The 16,561-nt window shown below is 39.4% G+C and overlaps 1 protein-coding gene across 7 annotated transcripts in view; it reads right to left on the bottom strand.

Moving 5' to 3' along the window:
* Positions 1-16,561, bottom strand: part of EPC1 (enhancer of polycomb homolog 1) — a 64,718-nt gene that overhangs the window by 33,423 nt on the left and 14,734 nt on the right. The window lies entirely within an intron of this gene.

Genomic DNA, 16,561 nt, shown 5'->3' with positions numbered 1-16,561 from the left:
TATCCTGTTATCAGTAGACTGAAATCAGTTTCACGTTTTAAACTATTGTGCAAAACAGGCAGAGATGAAGAAACGAATGAGACTGGCTCAAAACATGCCAGAGAGGATAAGATACACAACCTAGAAACCCTAGGAATCAGGAAAATATTTAACACACACATTAATTATGCAGTGTAGTTCATGAAAATAATGCACCTCTATCTTTCCAGGAACAGGTCTCATTCAGACCACCTAAAAAATCTTGTCTGCCTGCCAAATAGCCGCTGCACAACATACACTCAGAAGCACAGGTCTTGGTATCAAGTTGAAGTATTTAGTTTAGGAATTGCAAAAGATCAAAACTGGCAGAAGGCACGAGACCATCTCCTTAGTTGGCTCTCAAGAACTCCTCAGCCTCGGCAACCCTGTAACCCACAGACCACAGAGAGAAGGGAACTTGCTCTCAGCTGAGTCTTCTCGTGAGCTTAATCAGTCCATAGGTAATGCAAAGACCAGGAGAAAACCTAGGAAAACACTGGACCTGCTTCTTCTCACTACAAACATTTAAACCAGCTCAGCTTGTCTCACACAACTTTGCCACACCAGACTTAACTGCAAACTTGTTCAAGAGCCCCTTCCTCAGGCTGTTGCTCCAGCTGTATGCTCATCTGAGACTGCAATGAATGAAAACTATTTCAATCCTCTATAGTAAACAAAGTAATTTTCCCTTAAATAAGGATTCTGAAGAACACATTAAGATGCTTTTAACGTATTATGTAAATACATGTCCAGGGCATGACCTCAACACTGAAATCACACTAACACAAAGTAAACTGAGATTTTTATACAGTACAAAAGAATACAGCTTTCAGGATACAGTCTACAACTGAATGGGAACAGCTCTTGTAATTTAACCTTTCCTTTCCAGAGGTTTCAGCTGTAATGCCATTTAGAACAGCCTGCATAAAGTTTTATAACAGAATTATTCTCCTCTCGTATGGACTATTGAAGTAGAACTTCAAGATCATTTCATCAGTTGACTAATAATTGTACCAAGTTCCCAATTTGAAGGATACCACTGCATCTACCTTGCTATTTGCTTAAAACATTGCTGTGCATTAGCAATACTTAGTAACTTCGATAATTTTGCACCGCAAAAGCTTACACCCGGATTCCAGCATTTTTATTAGTTACAGAGATTTGATACTACTGTTAAGTGTTATGTGAATAACAAGCAACATGATAACCCAACTTTGCCACAAACAAGTTTCTATTCTGTTTCACCATTCTTCCAGGGGCAGATACACACAGGGTTGCACATTCCAACCCAGACAGAAGCCTCAACTACTCCAGTTTTAAATCACCACTGAATACTATACATAACACCAGGTGAAGTTACAGGCTAAGCTAAAAGTCTACATTTCCATAGACAGCAGAATTAGAAAGAACTCAACTCAGCCAAGTGAAATTTTTCACATGGCTCTCAAAGTTTTTTACATAAACAATGAGCAACAGTATGCCTATCACTGCTTCCACAGGCTTTGTTCTTCAGAGCAGGTTTTCCAATGACCCTCATTAAACCAACCCTCTCGTACCTTTGCAGTTCAGACACCTCTCAATCTGGATCCACCAATCAACCTGGCAGCAGTACACAGTACAGTCCAGACAGGTAAGAAAAATGAACAAAGCCATAAGAGCCTGAACAGCACCCCTATCTCCCCAGCATTAAGTTTATCAAGGGCTCAGAAACATTTCCTTTCACAGGCCACACATCACAAACTGCAAAAATCAACAGTTTCCCAGATCTACATATGATCAAAGAGTCTGAAGAAAAAACAAGTCTAAGAACAGGATCTAGTTGGTTTGGGGTTTTTCTTCGAAGTATTAAAAACAGATCTTGAAAATTCTACCTACCTAGAACTACTATTTTTGCCCTCGGAATTTGCAGTTAAACTCTAAAATTCAACATTACCTACAGCTCGACTGTCGTATTTCTGAACATCCAATTGCACAACTACCCGAGGACTTCACATAAACAAATGTCCAATCTGGTTGACTGGGGCAGCCTAAATGCCAGGCATCACTAGTAAGCAAACTCTTCACAGAATACAGAAACATTTTTGGACACTTGAAAGACAAGTGTGCATTCTATCAGAGTACCACTTTGTGTCTCAAAAAGGAGCCCATGGGCATCATTACCAAGGAGAGTAAAAAAAGTACAAAACCCATACCCATATTTCCATAGCTGTTCTCTCTGAGCCACAAGGTATCAGAATCTGGGAGTCTCATTTTAGTCTTTGTGTTTAGCAGTCCAATAATTTATTTCCTCTATGAACTTTTTAGGCCAGTATGCTGTATTCAACTTTAATGTTAAAGAGGCTTGAAAAAAACTCAATACATTTGCAACTTTATATTTTGTTCATTTACCTTTCCCTTCAACCAAAAATAGCAATTAAAAACAAACAAACAAACCAATGAGTAAATAGGCTTTACACAGGATCTCTAGCAAACAAAACTCAACCAGCTCTACCTCCCCTAAGACGGCTTCATTTACAACACACCCGTCAGGTTTAACTACCTCTTCTGTAGAGTTTCATTACCTCCAGCAGTCATTCACATTAAAAAGTAACAATTTAATTGGTGTTTCTACCTAACATTATACAATAATATGGGGACAGAAAAACATTAAAACCATTAACAAGAAAACGAAGTATCAACATTTTAAAGTTCATTCAGTCATGAGTTGAGGCTCAGCACCTCATGTCAGATAAGCCAAAAGAAATTTGCCTTAAAACCTTAAACAATCTAAGCACCTTTTAAGAAGTCACATGTGCATTCCACATAAAAAGGTCATATATGAACAGCTGCATTAAAAAATTCAAAGTAAAGAAGCTTCCAGAGCATTGTCCTAAACTATCAAGCTTATTTATGATTTCAAAATAAACAAACAAACTTTTTTAACATTAACCATTTCAGGGCTATGGGGAAGAAAAAGTCTGCAGAAAAAGCATAGAGTGCACCACAGCCATGACTAAATGCTAATCTGTTAAACCAGCCCTTTTGCAAACTCCATAATATCTTTAAATACTTTACTCCTCTGTATATCACAAAATGGAAATAAATTGCTATACAGTGCTGAGCAGAAATTCAAGCTGCATAAGCACACACAGGATGGCAGAGTACACCTAATCTTGTCTTTGAATAATTGTCAGTGCCAATGGTATCAAAGTTCCTACCTCATACTTCTCAAAATTACAATTCTTGTAACAAGAAAAAAAAAACCAAACATTGCAGTCTGTAACTTAGTAAAAGGAGCTTTTTAATGTACCAAGACAGCAAGATATCAAGAGAGCTGATAAAGACATTTGAGAAAATTGAAGTAAGACCCCACCAAGTACAAAAGCTAGCAGAGACATAATAAACTTTTACTACATAAGGCATCTAGTAAAAGAGAAATTTGCTTAGCAATTACTTAGAATTGCTCCAGCCAACTACATTTTGTCGAAGTACATTCATGAAAATGCAAGTAAAACCTACCCATATTTTTCAACTAAACACATTGAGCAACGCCATATTTGCAGCACCAGCAGATCATTGTTTCAGGTCTGATGCCACAAAGGTTGGGAAGTGCTTCTCCAACAGTGATAGGTGCAATACTGAGTAACTTAGACTCTCCACTGAATCTATGTATTTCCTGCTATAGATGTCAGTCTTCAGTTTGTAAATCTGCATGTTTAGACACTTTGCCTCACTTAGAATAAACCTTGCTGCATATCAATGCAAAGATGCTGCCTAGGGCAGAGGCCTGTATGAGGCTGAAAAACTTAGACAAAACACCAGCTTAAAAGTTTCCTGGTCAGTAATGTACATTTTGAATTATAAACTCCTGTGAGTCAGACACCAGTTATTCATTGTGCTTTGTAATCCCCAAGTTTATTTAGACTGCCTATAAAAATGCAGGACAGACTAGCATTTCATAGTCATGACCTTCTACCTGCAATTATGATCAAACCTGTTTTCAAGGTACAAACACTCAGCAACACAGTAAAGTCATACATAGGAGGGTAGGAAAGGAAGAACAGAAGCGAATGGGAAAGGTCTCCTCTAAGGACAAGCATTTCTTTAATACTTGTAAGCTCAGTGCACTTCAAGTGACATTGCTATTCTCTCTGTGCACCCAGTGAGAGTTAAGTGTCTGAGTGAGACAAAATGACTGCCCAATGTCATGTTCAAGGAGAGTCAGCCAAATCCCACTGCTCCCATCCCAACAGAGGTGCCTGGTTTCCTACCACATGTGCAGCTGCTCAGTGGGCCAGTCTTGGCTGCAGGGGAATCAAGTTACAGTGGTACAAATATCCACGATTTGATGTGTCTACACAAGACACATAAATGTATCTACAAGATGTATAAACATATTAAGCACAACAAACACTTCAGAGACTGCTTTGTGTCCTTCTCAAACACTGAGTCTGAGAATACAGCTCACGTGTTAGCACAGAAACAAAGTTAACAGGGCTCCAGAAAATATTCTTATGCCAGACATGCTACCTGTCTCTCTCACCACGTGGTGCCATGCAAATTACCAGAGGCTATGAGGTATTTGTACTTGTCATGAATTCATTATATCCCTTCTGTGCAAGGACTGTTTAAGCTACATTACCATTAACGAGTACATTTATAAAGGATTATTTAGCACATTATGTTTTGAAAAATATCAACTTGATACTGCATACACTGCCAAAGAATAAAACAGAGCTGCCTAACATTATGCTTTTGAATTACCAACTGCAGCTTCAGTTTCATACCGCTTCCCACATTACAGCAACTGCAAGCCAAAGTAAACTGAGGTTCCTCAATCCCTGGAAATGACACTGTTGCCAAAAGCTGAGTCAGGACTTCAAGTTCCAATTCCACCTATCCAGACAGTGCCATCTGCTAAAGTGGTGGGCTTACTTCCTTCAAACTCTCAGCAATAAATCCTATTTAACATCCTTAGGTAATGTGGATGTGTAACTCATATTTAACAAACACGCAAGAGCAAAGTGTTGAAACAATTCAGAGTTAACTTATCAGCCAGTATTTAACCCTAGGAACATCTGAAGAGAAATTACACCACAGCCTAAATTGTGCACACTCACTCTCCTTGGTAATGGTGGGAATAAACCACAAAAACAAAACAAACATCCAGCCAGTAAAAACACAGTTGTGAACTCTACATACACACCTGACCACAATGCAAAACAACTAGGGTTAAGACACTCTCTCCAGCAAAATTAACTCTGAATCTTCCCCTTTCCTCTACTAACTAAAACAAATGCTTCTCCATTGTGTTCCTCTTGAGTACAGGTCAAGAAAGAAGGTAAACATATTTTGCTGAGAGATAGGAAAATTATTTTCCTGAGAAAATCAACACTGGAAAACATTCAAAATATTATTTTCCAGAACACTACACCAGTGAAATCACTATTAATACAAGCCAAAACAAAATGTCAGATACCTCCCTACTTTAATTTTTTAAATTACTGAGTTAAGCCAACTTCTGGATAAACATTTAAAATAATCAGGTCATTAAATCACACACAGGGACCTTTTTTACCCCATGAAACAAATGAATAATGAACAGACTGATGACTTGGTTTCACGAGTTTGTTTTTTTTTATAGGTTCTCATTTACCAATGAGACTCTCTATAAATATTTTTCTTATTGCTTCAGGATGGCTTCAGAATTTCATACTATCCTGCCACACAACACCAAAACTGTTACCTTCTGATGAGACTTGTTCCACGACCTACCCCTGACAGCAATTCTTCAAAGTTAAAGCTAGTAGATGTTTATTATTTCCTCAGTAACAGAAACTTATCAGGACCATTTCAGAGCTTCTCTTCCCTCCCCAGCTTCCCCAGCAAGGTTTTGTCTTTATTTCTAGGACATTCTGCAGCCCACATCCCCATACCAGCACAAGGTCTTTCTGTAATGAAGTACAGATGCTGTGGAAAAACAGGCCAGACATAAGGGTTTAAGAATTAACTGCAACAAACCTCATGTTTTCTGTTCTAGTCCAAGATGTGCCAATTTTTTTTCAATATTCTAAACTTCTTTTTAAAACAAGACACCTCAAATGAAATAATTCTCCTTCAGAGGAAGGCTGAGAGCATGAGCATGCAACAGAAATTTCTGTTAATCTGATCCTACAGCTCTGGTAAAGATTGATTAGACAGAGGTGCTTTGTAAACATGTATGTTTCACTGACTTCCCACACACACCTCCTTCTCACAGAACAAACCTTATATTATTGACAAGGGAAGCTGTTTCACCTCAGTTTTAGTAGCTCAACTTCCTTCACCTCATGCATTCTGCAAGAGCATACATTCTTGCCTATTGACCTGAAGTACTACGAAAAACATTAGTTCCCCAAGAGGGACCGTATTAAACTACCTTTAATCCTAATACTTAAACAGCCTCATTTTGTACTTGGCCATCTTCAAGACCACAGCATCTTCATCAGAAAACAAAGCAAGTACACTACGTTAGGAATAACTTCCTTCTAACTGAACAAGATAAATAGCAAGAGAAGAGCAAGCAAGGTCATCATCCTTGGCAAAAAATGCACGAAAGCAAAAAAAAAAAAAAATCCTTGAGAACCAGGAAAGAGTACGTAAGTGCATCTGTAAGTATCTGAAAGATCCAGCCCTTCTGTATAAGTAACCTGCTTAAAGGATTCTGTACATAATACAAAACATTCCGCAGGACTCAGATTCATTGGCTCTTACCTGTAGCCTTACCCATGAACTTTCTGCTAAAACCACCCTGTTGTCTTGAATTCAGCCTTTTTACAAGATTTATCAGATCTAGCTTACTGAATTATAAGTATTGTAAGTCACATTACAACATTGCAAAATCTTATTCTGAAGCCAGTTCCTATTTTCTGCCACTCTTTCCAGAATTCTCTTGTATTTAAGTACAGAGAAAAATCAAGCACCAAAAAGGCACACAGGACATGTCCTGCTGAAATACTAATACAGGATTGGGGCTGGGGGGAACAGCCTCACCTCACAGTGAAAAGCTTCATTTCTTAAGCAAAAATGAGGGCATAGGGGAAATGAGAAATCCAGTTTTATCATCAGTGTTTAAAGAAACTCGGGAAGGAGAACAAAACTAGAGAATTTAGAAATACAAGAGAATGGGGCATTTCAAATAATGAAATGCTGACAAATGCCTGGAAGAAAAGATGTTATATACTACATAGAGAGTAACATGGAGAATGATAATGGCACAAAGAGTAAAAGAAAAACATGAAATCATGTAAAGTGCTTCCCCCAAGAATGGCATTTTCATTGAGACTAATTACAGATCATTAGTTTGGAAAAGTAACAGGCACACTTGGCTTCCCCTTCCTAAACATCTTTAATTTACAATCATTACATTTTCACAACACACCTGACCCAAAATCCTTGCGTTCTGAAAAGGAAAATCTGGAAAAATAAGCCTATGCAGAATTCATCTTTGCAATCTGACACCTTCCTAGTAGCCATGTTCTGAACTGATCATCTGACTAACAAAAAACCTGAAGACTTCAGCTCTTAAAATCATAACAGAAAACAAAGAGTAGCATTAGATGTGTGTAGAAGGCAGCCTTTATCACCAATCCCTCTCCTCAAATGTAAGCTTCATAAGCCTCCCAGGCAGGCTACAAGATCTGTGATTTCTGTTTACAATCTGGAAAGAACCTTGAAGTGTTGAAACTGATATAAAGTACAAACTCAAACGAATGTTGGAAAGCAATCCTCTCCAAATACACCCTCTTGAAAGCTTCCAATTCAAAAAGCATTAATTTCTTAATTTCTGATTAAATATAAAGGAAACCGATTCTTTAAGTATAGTACTTAAACCTTAAGAGGATCGTTTCCTCTCTCACTCAAGCTATCTATCTGTGCTTGAAGAAACTGACAGAGCAGAAAGTTTTCAAACTTTTATTCCAGCCTCTATTGATGCAATTCATCTTCACATATGTGTTTACTCAGAACAGAGTTAGTCCTTGAAAGCACACAAAATGGAATACACAAATACACACACACAAGTGGATGGCAGAGCAGAGCATACTCACTGAACAGAAGAGTTCATCTACAGACACAAAGCAGCAGCCAGCATCTTCTGCCTAGTACATCAGTCACTTCATGTGCTCCTTGATACTAAAGCTAGTATTTCCTCTCACAATACGAAGTGGAAGAGTAGTAGAAAAAGAACAAGTAACTTATTACATACACCTATGGTCTGCCAATTACAATATTCTGCTCTAGCAGAGCGGATGCCCACACAAACACATACTCGGTCCTATAAAACAGAAACTTGAAAAAATAATGCATTGACTTAGAGGTACTGAAAACTCAGACTAAATACCCATAACAAATTGGTAAATAATTGCATATATATTTCTGAATAATATTATTAGGGCACAATTACTGTGATGGCTACAAGCAAAGTGGTCTACTCAATGAAAAGAATAGCAGATTTAAGGGCTTGCTACATTGCATAATCTTCCTTCCTGAAGCAAATAAATACTAGGCAGGTTCCTATGAAAAACTGAAATTTTGCTGGAATAAATACAGAATGTTAGCTATTAAAATGAAAAGAAAACTAAAGACACATCACCATGCTTCTCAAACATTAAGGTTACTGAACTGTTGTCCCTACCATTACTCATATTCTTCTGCATACAATTAATACCCAGTCCTTAGCTGAAATACATTATATGATGGATCAAAGCTGGAAGATGATGGATCAAAGTCAGGAAGATGACATTTTTGGGCTCCTCTTTAAGGCCAGCTGTGAAAATTCTCAGAAGGTAAAGCCTTTCCATACAAGTCTGTCTTTAAAATGATTTACAGCTGACCCTGACAAACTCCTCTCCCCCAAATCCCTGCCAGTTGTATTACTTCTTGTGCTCTGAGAAATGCTGATAACAAAGTTGTATTTGTGGGCATCCTCCTTTCCCTGGCTTAATATAAACAATTGGAGACACATTTTTAAACCCTTCCACCTGTTAAACAGGCTCATTGCAAGTCAGTGAGTACTAGGTATATCTAACCTTTTTAACCTCAAGTGTGAACATGGACAATTGGTCTCACTGTAGTTAACTCTGCTGTGCAGAAAGCCACTGCTGTTACACGACTTCTCTGTGAGCAATTATTGGGATGTCCACAACAGGGTAAAAATAAGCTGACAATGCATTCATCAAATTCTGTAAGAGCAGTCTACATACAACTTTTCTGGGTCAGCTTCCTTAAGAGGAACAACTTCCTTAAGAGGAACTCCTAGAATAGAGTCACAGAATATCCACAGTCGGAAGAGACCCCCAGGGATCAAGTCCTACTCCTGGCTCTGCCCAGAACAATCCCAAGAGTTACACCAAGTGCCTGAGAACACTGTCCAGATGCTCCCTGATCTCTGTCAGGTTTGATGCTGTGACCACTTTCATGGGGAACCTGTTCCAGTGCCTAACTGTGCCCTGAGTGAAGAAGCTTTCGCTAATATCCACCCTAAGCATTACTTGACACAGCTTCATGCCATTAAGATTATTGAAAATATCTTAATTATCCTGCTTTCAAATGGAAACATATCTTTCAATATTAGTATTATAGACAATAATCAAACTGAAGTCTGCCAATTCATAGCCTCCTTAATTTCAAAAGAGAATCCGGACCTCCTGGAGAAGCTTCTGACATGCATAACCAACTCCCACTATTTTCTGAAAGTATTTCCAGCATCACTTCAGAGCACAGCACAGAGACCTTTACCATTATCACATGCTTAACTGACAGCATATACAGAACATCACCTTATCAACCACTTCCATGGCAGACCCCTGCTCACAACTTCGAGTTAGTCCCTGACTTCCCTGTGGTGTAACAACAGGACATATATAATGATTCCTCAACTTTTACACAGAACTGGCAGCTTCCAGGCAGTAGTCAAATCCCAAAGGTATAATCGATACGTCTTCTTAATACATGAAGGGGCATCCCAGTGAGAAACCAGAAGCAAAATCTACTCAATCTCTTTCCGACCCAAATAAATTGCACCAACCTGTAACAGAAGTCTATGCCACCACCACCCCTCAGACTTTAAAGGAACACTGCTGCCACAGGTGGGTTTCACACCGCAGGATTAACTACATGCTGCAGGTAGCTGAAGGTGGTGCATGAATTGATCTCTATAGAAGCTACTCCTCATGATCTGCCAGATTTACTAACTTCCACGAATGCTCAGAATAACTTAAATAACATCAAACAGAACAGAAAACTTTGGTGTAACTGAAGACGGAATATGCAGAAGTCATCACTATTACTCTTACACTTGAAATTTGGCCCCACTTGTCATGAGCTGCCACATTGTTTCTCTCAAAATTCTCTGCCTATCTCAAACCTTTTCCACACAGGTATATCTGAAGTAAATGACTAAGCTCAGCACCAAATTAAACAGTAAAATTAAGGTCATGACACAAACTCACAGAAAAATCTCTTCCAGCTACAAACTGAGGTATCTGTAGACTTTAGACAAAACCGCAAAAAGCCCTTGCTTCTGTGTTCCCCTCATATCAAACATGCAGGTTCTTGGAAACCTAATCAAGTTCAGTGTATTTAAAATTATGCATTAAAAAAAGTTAGACTGGCATACAAAATTAATGCCTTTGCTACGAGTAAGCGGCTAAGATGCTGAAAGGGGAACACAATATAAACAAAAAACAATACTCCTCCAGTTTATGGGACTCATGAATCCCAGACTATGCAAAAAGAGGAGTCTACTCTCCCCACTGACTTCAAAATCCTTTCAAGTTTCAGTTGTCCTTTTCCAAAAAGAGACCAGTAAAGGAATTCAGTTGTTCTGCTTAAGATTTCAAGACTTCTACAGCTGGAGAGGGGGGAACAGATTCTCTTCTGTTAGTAAGCAAAAAACTTCATAGAGTTTCCTAACACCACATCAAAGAGAAAAAAAAAAAAAAAAAAACCAAGCCCAGACTGGAAACTAATGATTCAGTTACAGTATCTGCTATGATTTTACATTCACATAATTCTGATAGCCCCAACAGGATTCTAATATACTCAATATCCATGAATCCTGTGTCAGTAAGGCAGGGGTTATTTTAAGAACACTTAAGGCACCACACACACAATTACACAGACTTGTATGGATGCACTCACAGAATGCAGTTTCTTCAGCTGGCCAGAATGTAATAAACAAAAAAGACTGGATGGAGAACCCTCAGAGAAATTTCCATATATAAGGTAACACTGCTCACACGCTGATTCACTACACCTCAGCTACATGCTTACTTCACATATTTTGAATTCATTAGGGCTTAGATGGTAACACATGGGTGCCTTTTTGTACATTCCTTACTAACTTTTTCCCTTGATAAGCTATAAACAGCTGTTTCAGCAGCAAGAGACCCTGGATATGGTAGCCTCCCAATGCCTGCAGCATGGATTTGGGAGGAGAAAGACATTTTTCTGTGCAGATACAGCTCAGCAGAGATCTGTGCTAGCAGTGCCCAAGGCAGTTCCATGGAAAGGATGTGATCCTTGAGCCTATCCAAACTGGGTAAATGAAAATTTACCATGTAGCGCTTTGTTAAATTAAGACACATCCTATTAGAGAGTATGTTTGAAGTGCTCTGAAGCATTCGAATGAACATTAGCTTATCTTCACTGGGTCTTTGATAGCATTTAGCAAACACTGACAGGTCATGCTGAAGGGGGAAGAAGGGGGGGAAATTACACCTAATAATGAAATTTTAACAAATAATCTTTTCTTAAACATCCCCAAAACCAGGAAAGGAAAGATAATATGACTGTGGATTTAAAGAGATCAAAAGCACAGTTTAAACTATTTCTACAGTTTGCTGAAACACCAGGTAACAGAGTATGACAGTATCCAGAAATGGTAATTACACAGACTGAATTCCACCCGCTGTGCAAGCTGTCAGTTACACCATGACACGTGTACAAAGGAAAACATTAAGAACTGAATGAACAGCTGTACAAATTATAATTTTGGACTCTGGGTGCTTAATTCTTCTATCTGTAACTAGCAACACTAACTAAAATTAGAAATCATGCTTTAAATTTAAACTGTGATCCACAAGAGAACAGCTCCATGTAGTGCATCACTGTCAGAAATCTAGCAGGGCAAGCAAGCAGCTACTCCAGAGCTAAGGCGAGGACAAGGACTCATCACCGGCCCAGGATGCCAGTCAGAAGAGGGAGTCAGGAATAATTGAATAAAGCAGCAGCAACACCAAATGTCAAAGACACTGGCATTTAAAAAACTTTACCTGAGGGAGAAAGTGCATTTAACCCATACAAACTTGAACACACAGAAGACAAAAATCAAAACTAAGATCCAAAACCTTAGCAGATCGAAGTACTGTCAGAATTTACATGAGGACAACAAACTCACTCAAGGAAGAAGTCAAACAACCACCCTCCACAAACCCATGATAGTTCCCACAACCCTAGGGCTGTTATTAACTCTGGAAATGTCACCAACACAGACAAATTATTAGGTAATTAATTTCTCAGATCTAAGAGACTTAATTGAAAGTATCTCTCCTCATGCTAATCTTTGCTAGGGCACTGCTTCAACTAAGAAATTTTAACTTCCCAACATTTTTAAAATGCCTTATAATGCTGACATGATGTCCTTCAAACACATGGCTTTGCTCCTTTTTAAAACTCCCTTGAAAAAACTGAAAACCCAACTATACTCATAGCCATTTTCCATAAGGATATATTTTATAAATTATTTACAAAGTCTCAACACTCCATCTCCTCCCAGCCCCCAAACTTCTATTTTTAAGAGAATCTACAGGCTGGGGATGTAGAGTGTGTTCTTTCTACATTCCTTTCAAAAAAGGCAAGGAAAACAAGTGCAGTTTCCCTTGGTTTGGTTGAAGACCATCAAATCTAGGCTGCCTGTAGAGCTATGCTTTCTTTCTGAAATGTCATTGAACATGTTCAAAAAGCTTCAGTCTGACATGTTTTTTCACTTTTTATCCTGCTTAACTAAAGTTACCTCTCCTCTGCTTTCCCAGCTGTCTCCTTTCAGTCTAGAATCTGAATTTCTAGTTAAAAAAAAAAGCAACACCCTCCTCAGAAACAGTAAACCACAGCATAAACAAGCAACACCTTTTTAAAAGTCCTTTTTAAATGATAAACAAATATACTCCACCTACTTGTTTATTCACAGTTATCAACAGACTTGATAGCCAAATCTGCTTTACTCTATTATTAATAGTGGTCTGTTGTCTGGTTCTCAAAATTACAGCATTGAGGATCTGTTTTGCTCAAAACCAGCATTTTGAAATAATATAGGGGATGTTTAGTGTTACATAAGAAGATTCATTACATTTTGAAGGGGTTTTTTTTAGATGTATATGCTACATTTTAGTTTCTTAGATGCAGCAACCAACTTGGCAACAGGCACAGTGTGTTTACCTGAGAAACCTGGCAGCTAAACCAACTGCCAGAACACAGGATGAACCAGTAACCTCCAGTACCACTGTCTGCAGGTCAAAGAGGTTTTTCACCAGTCCTTCACCTCCTAACAAAACCACTGACTGAAGCCAAGCCATGGCCAAGCGAGGCAGACTGGTAACAGAATTAGCACCACTTAAGGCCCTTAGCTGTCACTTCCTTTAAAAGGGTTACTATATCCCTGGATCAACTGCATATTTTACAACTTCCAGAGACTCAGCAAGGTTGCTTTTCCTTCAGAAGACTTAGAGAATATCACTTCTGAACGAAGTCTCCACTTGTAATAAGGAAGATGCACTGTTTTTGCTATTTAGTTCTTTGTAGGAACATGATGGGAGAAAGATAAGATGAAAGGGAAGCAAAATAAGATTCCTTTTTGTGCATCAAAACAGTAATTAGTCATTTAAATATCTTGTGACTCGATGCCTGAATATTAAATCTCTTTGATTGCATTTTTCCCTAGGGAAAGTTATTTAGTCAAGAGGAGACCTCTTAGCTCCAAATATCTGTTCATTTAAAATTACATTTATGCAAAACTCAAACCAGTGTTAGAATTCTATTTATAAAAGTTAGAAATGCTAATTCCCACTAGTTGAAGATACCCTCTCCTCCAAAATCTTATGGACACTTTGCCATCTGTTTGTAATAAAACTTCTATCATTTCTGTAAGCATTAGGGGAAAAATCCTCCAATTCAAGTCTTCAGCTACATAACACAAACTATCAGCTTTCCAAAATCCTGCATGGCCTGAAGTTTGGGAAACAGAATACAGTAGGGCATTAAACCTATGAGGTTTGCCCCAACTTAAGTCACAGAATTAGGCTCTCTGTTGTCAACACTAATATAAACTGAAGAGAAAGCTTTTTAGGGCAACAAGAGGGAAGGAAGGAAATTTAGCAAGTCTGCAGAAACAATTAGGAACAAGAGTTTAATAGCAACTATTTTATGTATGAAGATCCAAAAAAAAGATTCAGAAGGACACCTGTGCTTACTGATGGCAAACACATTTCTTTTGGGGGTGTGTGTTTCTGTGTGTGTACACACATATTCAACACAAATGCAGGAGCAAACCCCAGCTATGGGAAATGTCTACTTACTCCTAGAACTAGCCAGCAAAGCTAAATTTAGGAAACAAAAGGATCACATTAACCACAAAAACAAGTCTTATAATTAATGTTTAAATTTTTTTCCTTGCCCATGACTACTTAGGTAGGACATATATGTCTGGGTTTAGGGAGACGATACAGACAGCCCATGTAATTTTCTAGCCTGAAAACTTGTAACTGCCAGGCAAACAGTAAAGAGAAAGACAGCAACTTGACATTTTTACAAATAAATGCATGCATGCAGTCTCACTCTCCTGAACTGAGAGATAAACTCAGCAAGTGTCATAGCAAACAACAAAATTTAATAATATTCTGGTACAAGAGGAAATAAAAGGTGCTTTCTCTCATATTCAGAATCGACAGGTATCAATTCAGAATATATCTACTGTGCCCAAAAGAAACACAAGCATCCTAAGCACTGCTACCTACCACTTAAATACTTCTCAATCGATACCATGCTAAAGCATCTTTACAGAAATAAACACCACCGAAATAACCCAATAAAACCCAACCCACCAATTAGAAAAACAAAGGAAAAAATCCTACAAAACCACTACACTTCACAATATACATTTTAGCAGATGTGTAAAGCAACTTAGGACTTGCAGAAGACTTGGAAATACCAAGTTATGTTAAAATGGTAAGGAGTTATGTTAAAAAAAAAGCCTCAGAGTGGTTACTCTATGGACAACAACATGCAAAGTGCATTACTCTCTAGAAACCTTTCTGCCTGAAGACATTTCATAAAAATTCACTGAGTTCATTAACTAAGAGCAATAGTGCCACAAAGAGGAAACTCCATTGAAAGATGATACCTCTCTTAAAACAAATGTAACTCCAAGTTTGCTACATCTAGAATTAGGAACTAGAAACTTTACAGCCCATCACCTTCAAAGGACAATGGAAGTCTGACAACCAGAAGAACTCAGGACTATGAAACTCTAATAGAATCACTGAATATTCTGAGTTGGAAAGGACCCACAAGGATGATCGAGTCCAACTCTCCAGTGAATGGTCCATATGGGGATGGATCCCAGACCTTGGCACTATCAGCACTCTGCTCTAACCAACCGAGCTAGTGTCACCTTTGTTCTCAGCACCAAATTTCAAAACCTGCTTACATAACTGTATTTCTGCAGTACTTCCCTATTTGCTGTGCCCAATGCACAGATGGGGAGAACTGATTATACTACGGAAATAATTAAAGATTTACAACATTGCAAATAACGCACTTCAGAGCAGAGTCTTCCACAATAACAGTTACCAAGTGTTTTACCTTCAGCAAAAACAGCTACTGATTGTTCTACCTATCTTGGAAAGTGCTGAGTGAATGATTAAATGACCCTGAAGTTCAAAATGGTTTAAAGTTTCATCCTACACTGAGACAGCAAAACCGAGCAGGAAGTGATAGACTTTTAGCCTCCAACACGGATTTCCTTACTCTGAGTAGTGCTTCAGAACTGACTTTAGAGGGGACCGTCACAACTTCACTTACACCGCGCCTGTCTGATGGCACTTGCAGGGTTCTCAGATAAACCTAAACATAAATCCTTCCACTTCCTATCTCCGGCAGGGGAAATGGAAAAGGCACGGGCCCCACCGGGCCCGCTCCCCTGAGGGCGGCCGGGCCCGCGCGCGCTCCCGCCGCCGCACGCCCCCCGCGGCGCCGTCCGGCTCGGCAGCGCCCCCCGGCGGGGGAGCGCGCGCACGGCGGCGCCGCCGGGCCCCGTCTGCTCCTCGCGGCTGCCGCACCAGGCCCGGCCCAAGGACCGAGACACAAAATGGCGGCCGCCCCGCTGTGTCACGTGACCCCCTTTGTGCCTTTCGGGGCCCCGCGGAGGGGCCGCCGGCGGCCGCGGGCCACGAGCGGGGGACGAAGGGGCCGTGAGGGAGCTCCGGGGGAGGGCGCGGTGAGGGACGGTCGGGGTCGGCGCTTTCCCGCC

This window comes from Motacilla alba, chromosome 2 (genome assembly GCF_015832195.1).
Source record: "Motacilla alba alba isolate MOTALB_02 chromosome 2, Motacilla_alba_V1.0_pri, whole genome shotgun sequence".
NCBI classification, from domain to species: domain Eukaryota; kingdom Metazoa; phylum Chordata; class Aves; order Passeriformes; family Motacillidae; genus Motacilla; species Motacilla alba.
The sequence above is the reverse complement of the archived record's forward strand: the minus strand, read 5'-3'. Positions and strand labels throughout refer to the sequence as shown.